At 31.5% G+C, this 13,406-nt stretch overlaps 1 pseudogene; it reads left to right on the top strand.

The window, feature by feature from the left end:
- Positions 1-217: 217 nt before the first annotated feature.
- LOC128171934 (multiple epidermal growth factor-like domains protein 10) lies at positions 218-10,829 on the top strand (annotated as a pseudogene).
- Positions 10,830-13,406: the final 2,577 nt, after the last annotated feature.

Consider the following 13,406-nt stretch of genomic DNA (forward strand, 5'->3'; position numbering starts at 1 on the left):
GGGACTTTTCTTAAAATTTAAAGAAATAGTCAATGGCCATTATCTCAAAAAGTAGGTCATTGACCTACTTTTTTGAAAGTGAAACATAGCACTACCATGATAGGTCTTTAATGCACAATAGATGGTTTTTCATTATCATCAGTGGAATTTTTTTTCATTCTGAGTAAACGTATACCTTAAGTGTACCTTAGAATATTTTCATTCTTGATTCAGAGCCATGAACTATAACAACCTACTGTTCTTTTTTGCAGGATTATCTGTAACGTTAGCATAAGGTATGTATGTGATGCTATTAGATAATTTAAAGAGATTACTCAAATATTTTTTTTTTAAATGTAAATAAAGGAACAATTCTTTTTATAATTTTTATTCAGTTGTCAAATCAGAATGATGCTTGATAAAAGACGCATTTGAACAGACAGGTACATGCTGTTATATAAAACAACCTTAACTGGGAAAAGAAAAAGAGCATTAAAAAGATACATTGAATATACCTGGCCCCGGGGCCATAAAACTTAGCAAGCTCACTTTTGATCTAAGTCTCACTTTTCTACTATATATTCCTTGTGGAAAAGTGAGACTGAGATCAAAAGTGAGCTCATCTAAGTTTTATGGCCCCGGGGCCTGGTTTCAATGATAAAGTGTCAACACACAAACAAAAACCGCACTGAAACACTGCCAAAGTATTAAATTATCGCATTATATGTACTTTGGTGATCAACAAATGTATTTTGTTGGTTTAATTTCTTCATGTTTGATTATTACGTATCATTGTGAAATACTTTTCATGAAACTTATAGTGTTGGTTATACACTCTTTAATTGCTCAGATTTTAGTATTATTTGATAAAAACAGTTTAAGATTTATTTATGTGAATTTTAGATTAACAATAAGCTTTGTACTTTCATCAATATAAGTCAATATAAATAATAATTTAAGGCATGCCTTGTGTCTTGAGGATATCAAAACAACTAAAAAAAATCGAACAAGTGACACCGTGCTTCCTACACCTCTAGTTTGTTTTTGTTTAAACATGGTGAACTAATTTTGGGTTTATTGAGGTGTCATTAGGCACATGAACTGGTTTATAACATATCCATGTTTTCCATGCAGAGCGATTACATTTATATTAATCGATTTGTAATTTGTCATCTGAAATAGTGCGAGGCACTTTTTTCTTTAGTAATTGTAACTGTTTTTCACTTCTCTTCTAGCAACCGGTTGGCATATCAATGTAACTTATGCTAGCGCCATATATCCACAAATAAGCAGTCTTTGCTAAGCAACTTTTCAGTCAAGTGCGTTAGCAACAGACATTTATGTGAACTTTGATTCTGATAATTACCACAAGTTCTTAGCCAATGTTTCTTTACAAGAGGAAATAATTTTTCGGAGGAACAAATGATGCAAGTGTTTATGTATTGTTTTTACATAAAATACATTTTTTCTTCCCTCCCTATCCTTTCGATGATCTCATAAGTGGTTTCAATTACACCCTGTGTTCATATGTGACAAAATGGTTCTCTATACATCTTACATTACATCGATGCATAGTCAATATGTATTAGCTATGCAAACTTTTGCAAACGATGTTATGCAGAAGTTCATGATAAAGGGCATTATTTAAAAAAGGAACCAACTGTAAATTTTGTTGATTTGATAAGAAATATTTCTAGAATATAGGGGACAATAATTACAAGTTTTTTTTATTTATTTTTTATACTTGCCATATTACCGGAATATAAACTATTGATTATTCTTTGTGCATGTACTTTGGAAAATTGCAGGGTCTCGAAAACTAATAAAGTTTATCACTTATAGTCGAAAATTAGCAGGAGAAGTTGCAGTTTAGTGTTTAATATGAATTTACTAGCCATGATACAGTTAAATGATAAAAACACTTTTCCTAATCAGATGATCTGTCCTTAAAAAAATCGCCATCCAATCACACACCAGTTTAGACACGAACAACGACGCTTGGTACGCACTTGATCGAAATGAATCCACGTGTATGAGGACAAACCCAATAGGACTTCACGACCCTGACAAGACCGTGTGGTGGAAAGTGGATCTTGGTGGAGTGTACAGCATATATAGCATACACATAATGTTTAAAAATTACCCCGGATACGGTACGATTTCATATCGTTATCTGTATATATTTTAGAATTTTATTTTTGCCGAATTCGACTAAAGGAAAAACCATCATTCCGAGTCGAATAGTATAAATAGAAACTCGACAGGTGTACACATGCTACGTCACTCAGCTATGTTAAAAGGGGGGAAACAAAATAGCACTCTTTTGTAGCGTAATTTGCATTTGTCCAACCATTATTTAATTTTATCATTAATTGAGATCTTTAAAAAGTAGTTTTTTAAAATATGGTCGTTTTTATGAAGAATTGCGTTTAAGAATACAAACGTCCTATATTGGTAAAATATGTAAACTTCTAAACAGATGACGTGAGAATGTTGACAACCTAATGTAAGCGCCTATAGATGCGATCAAAATATGCACGTGTTCTTCACGAATAAACCTTCGTTTTTTTCTTCTTCAAATAATCATCTAACCTGGATCGGAATCTGTACAAGACACAATTATTCCAATGGCAATTATCTGTTCCTTTATCAAATCGTGTTTTGTTTTGTACGTTTTATTGCATTGTCCATAGATATATAAAAAAAGTACTTTGAAAAATATGTGATGTTAAAAACGCAAAATCTGGATTCCTACGACAATGTCTGTTTCGTGTCGTATACTGCAGTATTTGTTTTAAGCTTAAAATTGTCTACGGTAGAAAATTGATACGGTGGAAGAAATATATTTTTTTTTTAGAAAAAAGACAACGTGGTCGTTTTGCCGGATTTTCATTAAACGTGTCTAACACTGATTTATCAAAAACCGAGGTTGATGAAAACTCCACCCTGTGTTACAAAGACGGCCCTCTGTTACCGTTCCTTCATTTTACAACAACAACATGTGCAATGATCGGACGTTACGTCACCTTTTACAACGAGCGGTTTGATAAACAAACCTTTCCTGCAGAGTACGAAGTTTACAATGTTTTTACAGAGCTGTGTGAAGTTTTTATTTTTGGTAAGAGTATATTTTTCAAATATACTGCCATTATTGAAACAGAAAATGCAACCGTAAAATATTGTATTCTGGAAATTAACAGCAATTCAAATTTATACTTTTAAAAGAACATTTTAATTTATATTTTACCATTTACATTTCAATTTAGATAATTTAGATCTTTTTCGAAGGAATTAAGGATTTGAGATCTTTGAAGCAAATCTTAGTTTTCCTTTTGACTTTTTTTACGAATTCTCTTTTTATCAGCAAGTAGTTGTTCTGATTACTATTGTTCACTTAATAAACAAGAAATAACATTAAGAGAGTAATGATGAGCAATAACATTTGAAAACATATAAAAAATTGTAATCAAAGTTCATTTTGATGTCAATCAAGGCTGTTACAAATCTGGAGTGTATGGTGAAAAATGTAGTAACCTATGTCCTACCAATTGCAAGGATAATACGTGTCACATCCAGAATGGAACATGTTATGTATGCAAACCTGGATGGACTGGGTCAACGTGTAACACAAGTAATACTTGTATATTAAATAATTACTATGTTCATCTGTTGTGTATCCTTTTTAATATCAAATTGTGATGATTACTTTTGTCGATTAAAATACTTATTGCGAAGTTAAGTAGTTTTATTTTGAAGTTATTTATCATAAGCTTGCAGAAAAAGATGGTACGGCGTCAACTGCAGCCAACAGTGTTCAGGACATTGCAGAAACAACACTCCATGTTATCACTTGACTGGTCAGTGAGATAGAGGATGTGATGCTGGATGGACAGGAGCTTTCTGTGACCGAGGTAATGTTTTTTTGTGGTTTGTACGGATTTTTTTTTTCTGTTTTGTTTGTTCGGATATAGATGTACTCGAATTTCATTATCAAGGTCTTCCGTTTCCAACGGAAGACCTTGTACTGATTCTTATGGTAATTCTTCATGATTGTTATTGTTATTCTTCTTCTAGACGTTTTTTAAACCTTAATTATTTTCTTTGTCATCTGATTTCCTTCAAATTTTCGGGGTGTATTGTAAATCAAATGTAGTTTTTAAGTCACAAAAAGATGAGAAATCGTAACTTCTGGGTTTGAGTTATTCGCCTTTTTAATTAATTTTAGGGGCATTCGTTTCCGGACAAAGGTTCAGAAATGGTCCGTAGCAAATTATCGAAAGTTAGAAATCTTAAAAAATAACACTTTGAATGTTGTCCTCTGATTTTTGTATTTTATTGTTTTTTCAATTGTATCACTTGAACTATATACTCGAAATCTATGTTTTAAAAATTGCTAATTGTTACATATGTTTTTGCTTCGTAACTTTTTAGTTTGAAATAATTTCTAAAGGCATATAGAGTTGTGCATAAATTAAAGGGCTTTCATTTGAGACCAGAAAAAGGGACTGGCCCCTTAAATAAGGGATCTAGGCGCCCGGAAAGTCTTTGCTGTATAGCTAAAAAAACGAGACATGCTACGATAATGATGTCGCTGGAAAAGTAATATAGTATTGTTTGGATATTGCGTAATATGAGAGTTAAAAGCTTCACATGAAGATATGCATACCCGCTTTCATTTTGCTTATAGGTAATAGCTCCCTGTGCGTAATAGTGTTTTAAAATCGCAGTCAATACTTTTCTTGTCTAAATATATCCCCAACTTATCACAGACATGCCTTTATCTGTTTTACGAGAGATTTAACTCTTCAATACTCTGCAGTCTGAGGGTTACATAAATACATATACAAATTGATTTTCTAAAGCCCTGATTGGTCAGGAGTTAAGGTAGTGGGAAAAGACCTCCTATTAATATATGTAAGACCCTGACAAGCGTAAGGATAAGGAGTATGGTTTTCTTAAGACTGATTGACAATCCTTTTGTGACTTGAAGCTGTAACGAAGGACCTACTCGTTGCTTGCAACGAGCTCGGCTCTAGTATATACATGTTATGGTAATAGAATGTAGGGGCGGAACTTATGGTTATGACTGTATCAACATATGCAGTGGACAATGTCTGAATGACACTCTGTGTAACAAACAGACTGGACATTGTGTCGCAGGATGTAACGCAGGATTTGCTTATGCTAACTGTAGCGAAGGTTTGTTTAGAATTAGATGTATGTAAAAATTATATCTATCTATCTATCTATCTATCTATCTATCTATCTATCTATCTATCTATCTATCTATCTATCTATCTATCTATCTATCTATCACGTCGGTAATGCGAGTAACGTTTTCTTTAACACATCAATAAATGCCTAGCTTATCTTTACGAATTATCCTAAGGTAAATAAAAATCATCCCAGGATACTATCTTTGTTTCAATCAGAGTGTCCTTTTGGATTTTTCGGAATGGATTGCAGAGAACGTTGCAGCGGACATTGTAAAAACAATGAATCTTGCCATCACATCTTTGGATTGTGTCGTAGTGGTTGTCAGGATGGATATAATGGGACTCGCTGTGATGACTGTAAGATATGCAAACAATGCATATTGGAGTACACAGCTCCGTAATTAAAGGATCTTACTAAAGCATGTATCTTAACATCACCATAACATTGTTATTTTTTGTTTGTGTTATTTTGTGTTTTTGATAAAGTTTTACTTCAGATATCACTATATAAAGCTCAAACATTTCGTTCACGTAAACCTAATTACACATTTCAGTTAACTTTTAATCTGAATGATAGAACAATATCCTGTTACATTATATATATGCAACTTCTTATTTGTCTTGAATAGCATGCATGGACGGATACCACGGCAGCAACTGTTCTCTTGTTTGTTCTTCTAATTGTAAGACGTGCCGACACACGGTCGGATTGTGTACCTGTAAAACAGGATGGACAGGACTTAACTGTACAACAGGTGATTTGCGTATTGAAAAAGGAACCATATAACCATAAAGAGCTAATTATTAATCATAAATTCATAATGTTATTTTTTTGAAGAGAGGCTTAACTTGTTTAAACACCGGTTTACAATGTTCAAAAATAAAATAGCATATTTACAGTCAACATTTAAGTCCTATGATACTTTGGGTTCGTTTGATATCAGTCTTTTAGCTGCTAAAATATTGCTAGATGGGCTGCAAGATCGCATCAGGGGTCGTATGCATAAAAATTGTGTGCTTAAGCATATTCTTAAGTACATAATTTGTACTTAGCAGATTGAAATTTGACAATTTAGCATATTGTTTAGTATGTTGCATAAAATGTCTCAACTCTTAAGCATATTCTTATATCTAAGCATGGGTCTTGCCTGTCTTAAGTATTTAAGCATGTTGCTTACGTGTATAATAGCAAGAAGGCTGTGCAACAAATCTTAAATAAGTTAGAACATTAATGCTGCTAAATGATATGTTGTACCCGTTTACTGTGATAGATATGTTTTATAAGGTCATTATATTTTGATATAATGTATAAGGTAATGTTTTTAATGTAATTTTTAACGTCATAAAATGAGGTCACATTATCATTATGTTATTATATTATCAGTTCTTGCTTGAAAGTCTTTTCTATCTATTCAATCCCAAAACCTATTTTTAAACGCATCATTATTTTATATATATCGTATCAAAATTTCCATTTCACAGAGTATAAGATACTAAATCGAGCACAAAATATTTTATCATTAACCTTAATCATTTAATTATATTTTACCTTTTTGAAAGCTACTAATCAATTAATCATTTTCTAATAAATTGTATCAAGTTGATATTTTTTTGCATTATATCTCACATAGGTGTTTACGGACAGCCAAACATACTTTATTTTCGATTTATAAGCCTATCTGACTAATAAGAAACTACAATAACTGTTTTTGTTGCTTTGTTTTTATATAATAAAAAAACTTGAATAACTCTTTTAATCATTGACATTTTTTATTACACTATTTACAGTAATTACTGATAATAAAAATACAAACAATGGACGATAACTCTTTCAACCGTTTCAGTACGATCCAGAAGTATCTAGATTATTTTAAACGTAATGTATAGGTGATTATGGTAGCAAGTTGAATTATAAATGCTACCATCTTAGTAGCTAGAACTACTATGTTATTAATATACTACTATATTTCTATATTAATATGTTATTTTAATATTACCTATAATTTTTTATGAGAATTAAATCAATGGAGTTCTATAAAGTTTCAAATACACAACTGTTTATTTCTAGTCATACAAAAGAAAAACAAATCTGCTACAAAATACGATAAACCTTCGCCGCAATATGTTGAGGCCAATTTATATGCGTGGTATTTCTGAACTTTAAAATGTTTCAACAAAAGTTTGACGGTCAAAATTTCAAATGTAGGCGATATCAGAACAAGTTTTTGAATCGATCATTGCATAAAGTACTGACTGAAAAAAAAGAAATACACACATATCAATCAAATTGATATATCTCATTAGCATGTAGAGAAAGATGGCACGGTGTCAACTGTAGTCAACAGTGTTCAGGACATTGTAGAAACAACACTACATGTAATCATGTGACTGGTCAGTGTGATACTGGGTGTGATACAGGATGGACTGGATACATGTGTGATAAAGGTATTGTTCAGTGTTAGTCTGATTTGAATTTTTGTTTTAGTTTTAAAAATGACATGTCGTTTTAGTTTGAAAACAATATTACACTATGACTTATCAAATCGTAAAAAAATACCATAACAATAAGATATAACTTATAATTATGTTTTAATAAATGAGCCGAAACAGAAATTGTATTTTAAAAGATCAGAAGTGATAATTTCGGGTTGTTTTGGCCATATTAATTTAAAATATAGTATATGCACAACAGTAACATTCGTGACATTCATTTTATGTGACCTGTTAGTCTCCTTAAATAACATTCTGAGAGTATTGCATAAGCAATACACGTCCCCTACCAGTTTGTAGAAATTTGTGAAAACAATGCACTGTTATGCAGAATATCATTTCTTACCGTCTCAACAGACCAACCCGATAACGAACCCGATTGTAATAATACATAAAACCCTGTCGATTAAATTTACAACATAATGCTTGACACTATTTTACAGAACGTATTTGTTTGTTAGAAACAGTAAATGAAATAGTCCAAGAAATGCACGATATTATTAATGACAACATACTTTCCTCGTTTATTTGATACACATCGAGCCCGATAACGAACCCGAACATTAAAAAATTGGAATATAAAAAATTAATTTTCTCGAAAATATGTCAACCAGACGCTACAAAAGTGTAAATTTGATCTGTAGCTTGACATTTTGAAGCTGTTCAGCAAATTTTATATTATTCCTCAAACGCATAAAGAAAAAAGTGTGGAAAACTGAAGTGGGACAGACAGACGAACGGACGGACAGACAGACGGACGCAGAGGAAAGCTATAGTCCCCTCCGGTGAAAACCGGTAGGGGACTAATAACAACACTGGTCAGATTATCAAGGAATGCAGGGTGCACTGTTTGATCAAAATCTCTTCAGAGTGTAATGACGGTACCTATGGATACAGCTGTACCAACATTTGTAGCGGTCACTGACTCTCCATGTAACAAACGGTCTGGACATTGTGACGGAGGATGTAACCCAGGATACACAAATATCGACTGTAATAAAGGTAAGTTTAGTTTAGAAACGTATCAGGGGTTAGTCATATTATGTAACTAATGTCGCAACATTAAAGATCATTCTTCGAGGAGACGAAAATATATGATTTGAATTAAACTTGTCAAATGTACAGTATTTTTCTGTATATTTTACTAGGTACATCACAATGTAAATTATGTCATTTATAGATTTTTTTTTTTACATATTTTTAAATATACAATTTGATATCACGTTTGCAGTACTGGTTTCTAAAAAGATAACTTTTTTACATACCCTAACAGCGGGTTTTGCATTTTGTATGTTTACTGCAAATCTTAGTTGTGATATGTAAGCATCAGGCTCACTTCTCCTTTAATTATTTATCACATTTAGTGTGTCCATATAGATATTTTGGAATGGATTGCAGTGAAAGTTGTAGCGGACACTGTATAAACAATGAAACATATGACCATGTCAGTGGAGTGTGTACTAATGGTTGTCAGGACGGGTATAATGGATCACTCTGTAACATCAGTAAGATGCACGTTTGATTCACTTGAAAAAAATTCGATGTTGTGAATTTGTTTGCAGTAAAACGGTTTTTATTTATAAATATTTCATCAAAACAGCTTGCAAAGAGGGTCATTACGGCGGAAACTGCTCTTTTTTTTGTTCTCCTAATTGTAAGACGTGTCGACACACACATGGGACGTGTGCTTGCAAGGAAGGTTGGATGGGTCCAAGCTGTACAACAGGTGTTTAATTTTAGTCTGTAAAAGAAAGACATTTTTAAAAAATATTTTATAACATGATATTGATCCTGGTTGGTTTGATCAAAACAACTTTACAACGCAATTCTTACAATTTCGTATTGCAAATTTTTAGGAGGTTTTGATGCAATTATTTTAAGAGGATGTAATGTATGCACATTTAATTAATAATGTACGATTAAAATCAAGTAAAATTCCTTATCAACTACATGCATATCCCATCTTTCATTTAACCTTTTTTAAAACTATCGTTATATTTCTAATACAATATCTTTAATTCATCTTATACTTCAAAATACGAACTTTTGTCTGTGCAATCTTAAAATACATCTTTTATTAAAACAGATGCAACGCATATTTCTAGTAAATTAAATGAATTGTTTGCATCTTATATGTTAAATGCAATACGCTTATTCATACACTTATTCAAATGATTGTTATGAGAAAAATCGTTGTTCTGTTGATATATTTTAACCTCTTAGTTTTTACTTTAACACAGTTTCTTCAATTTTTTTTCCAAAAACGCACACATTTACGGTTTAGCTAGAATTCGAAATAAATATTTTAACAATGATAATATATTTTCAGAATGTGTTTATTCATATGGAGAGGACTGTCAGATTCCATGTAGTGTGCATTGTATAAACCGGACATGTGACAGATATACCGGAAGTTGTTATTATAGTTGTATGTAACTCTCATTACTGATATTATTCGATACTTAGTTAATGAATATATGATAATTATCCTTGAAATTTTAACAGACAGAGCTACTCTTTCTACTCTCGATACAAACGACACTTCATCAGCATCCGTTTCATGGATAGTTGGCTTCTTAATATCACTCGTTATCAACGTTATTGTCATTAGTGCCATTTTATTGATACTATGGTAAGCCTTTTATTGTTGATTTTTTAAAATATCAGTAGGCTTAAAATAACTTTCTGAACTGATTTAATTTTATATATTTTTTTTTTCAAAAACATTTCATTATCGTTTATAGTTGTATTCATTGTAGGACAAGGACTATGAAATTAGGAACAACTACCTATTGTATTTGTTGCCGGAACTATGCAGGTACTAATCACAAAATCGATGACGAGTCAAACTACCAAGAACTCAGTGAATCTAAAGGAGACAACACATATCAAACTTTGACACTACAGTAGCAATGTTAATGTCGTTAGATTTGTATCATGATGCAAATGTATTTACAAACAAAAGCGTATGTAAATTAATTCATTATTTCGTTATACATACTGCTAAAGCTTAAAGTAAATGTATGACGTGTACATGGTATTGTACGACATACATACATAGTACTGTCTGACTATTGAGTGCAATGTGTGCAATTATAAATGATATATTATAAACAATAATTATTTGGGCCTCAAAAACACAGTTAAAAGCTTTCATTTATAATACTTTTATTTTGCCTTTTTATTATTATTGATTTATGCTTGCAATTTAGGCATTAACAATTTACCTTAATTGCTTTCATCGAAAATATATTTGCTTTTCTAAATAACGAGGTTCTTAGGTATGAAATTTTGACCTTCTCGATTTATTTTTGGCTTTTTTAATTTGCTCTCTTAGTAATTGTTTTCCCTTACATTTATATGAAGATGTATAAATATGCTTTCAATGATTGATGTGTTATTTTTTTTTAAAACCAGTAATACATATTTCGTGTGACTAATATGGTACGGAACATTTAGAAAAATAAAGAAAACTGCATCGACTAGGAGTGCTATCAGATTTCATGTGTTGTTTATGCTTTTAAAGTTCTGCTGTGGTCTAATAAGATGTAAAATTATGTAAAACTAAGATAATATCGTGTTATTAAATGGATTCTTTGTGTTGAACATGTTGGTAACAAAATTCAGGTTTGGTGATATATAAGATTATGTATAATCCAGATGCTATTCTATATTTTAGTTTCAATTAATAATTGGTATTTGTGATTTGTTTATCTATCAGATTCTACTACATGTATAAAGAGTTACTGTTGTGATCTGTTTATTCTCAAATGGAGTGACAGCGTAAGGCCACATTCCTGTTTTAAAATAATACAACACAAACTGCCAAAAGGGTACCGTACCCTCATTGTACGGATAACTCCTCCTTCAGTTTTCAAGATAGGAAGTTGTTCTTTTGCAAATCAATTGTACATGTATCTATTGCTAGGATTTTGATTTCTGATGATTGATGAAAAAATACCAGCTTTTGAACGTAGTCATTTTTTGGCAAAATACTGCATATAGGGTACCTTCATTGTACGGATAACTCCTTCAACAGTTTTCAAGATAGGAAGTTGTTCTTTTGAAAACCAGTTGTACATATATCAGAGGTGTGCATATTGCTAGGGTTTTGATTTTTGGTAAGTTATGAAAAAATACCAGCTTTTGAGCTCAGTCATTTTTGGCAAAATATTGCATAAAGGGTACCCTCAATGTACGGATAACTCCTCATACAGTTTTCAAGATAAGGAAGTTGCTCTTTTGAAGATCAATTGTACATATATTAGAAGTGGACATATTGCTAGAATTTTCGATTTCCGATAGTTTATGGAAAAAATAACTTTGTCATTTATTGGCAGAATATTGCACAAAGTGTATCCTTATTGTACGGATAACTTTACCCACAGTTCTCAAGATAGGAAATTGTTCTTATGCAGATCAATTGTACATATATTAGAGGTGTGAATGTTGCTAGGAGTTTGATTTCTGATAATTTAAGAAAAAAATACCAACTTTTGAACATGGGTCATTTTTTGGCAAAATATTGCATATATGTACTCCATTTCACTGGATACAGTACATAGTGTTAATCAATTCAGGGTAGACATGGATTATGTATACAGTTCACTTAAAAGAAAATCCGGATTGCTGTCACATTGACAGCTTTTCACTTGTTTTGTATTATTATCAGGATAGGTCCTGCGATGCGGTAGCGATATGTGTTGACATATATATTAGATTCTGCTATTATATAATAAAAAATTAAGATTAGATTTTATGTTGACTTAAACCAACACATCGTATTGCACGCAATTGTTTTGAAAACAACAGCAACATGTCTTTAAGGGCGGTAAACGGCAGACAAAGGCATATCGACCTTTGAAAAAATAAATTTTTGACTGTCAAAGGATGACGCTGGAACCGATATTTTATTTAATTTATCACAATCTATTCTTACAAAATGTGTCGATAATACATGTCAGCTATGGTAAAAAACCCATTCAGACTGTGACAGTCATTTTCGAAAACGTAATAAAACAAGTATATAATCGTTAACATCAGCACGTGTTACAACTTAGTTCATAACTAAGCAGTAAATCATTTTTTTTTTTAAGATGTGAACTCTTAACAGCAAAGGTGTGCGAAACAAATCTACAAAAAGCATTGTACACTATGATAAATATAACACGTTTAGGTAAAATGTTTTAAAGCAGTCCTGGCTACCAATCAGAAACAGTTGGGAAAAAGTTTTATATTTGATTTTACTTAATATATATCATCACTATAAAATGCAATATTAAATAGTGCAGTTTGATTTTCGTGAAAGTTGAAACATACACAAATTGGTTATATGGACAAGTAAAGTGTTATGAATTAAACCCAAAAGCCTAATGATAAATGGAAATCAATCATGAAAATGAATTAGTTTCATAACGTAATCGAAATCGAACCAAATGAAACCAGTTCTAAATCTGAATAAAGGTTCAATCTTTACAAACTAAAACATATATGGATATTACAATAAATATCTATATTAATATGTATTCATACACGTATGTTCTTATATACTTGTGTGGTTTCTAATCGACAAAACAATTTTACTTCAGTAAGAAAATATTTGTTTTGCGGAAGTATTTGGATATTTGATATTTTTTTATAATCCCAAAAATGATCAACTAAATAAAAATGTGCAATATATTGTCATATTTCACCTTATTACTCTATCACCACACGATGCAT

This window comes from Crassostrea angulata, chromosome 2, assembly GCF_025612915.1.
Source record: "Crassostrea angulata isolate pt1a10 chromosome 2, ASM2561291v2, whole genome shotgun sequence".
Classification (NCBI taxonomy): domain Eukaryota; kingdom Metazoa; phylum Mollusca; class Bivalvia; order Ostreida; family Ostreidae; genus Magallana; species Magallana angulata.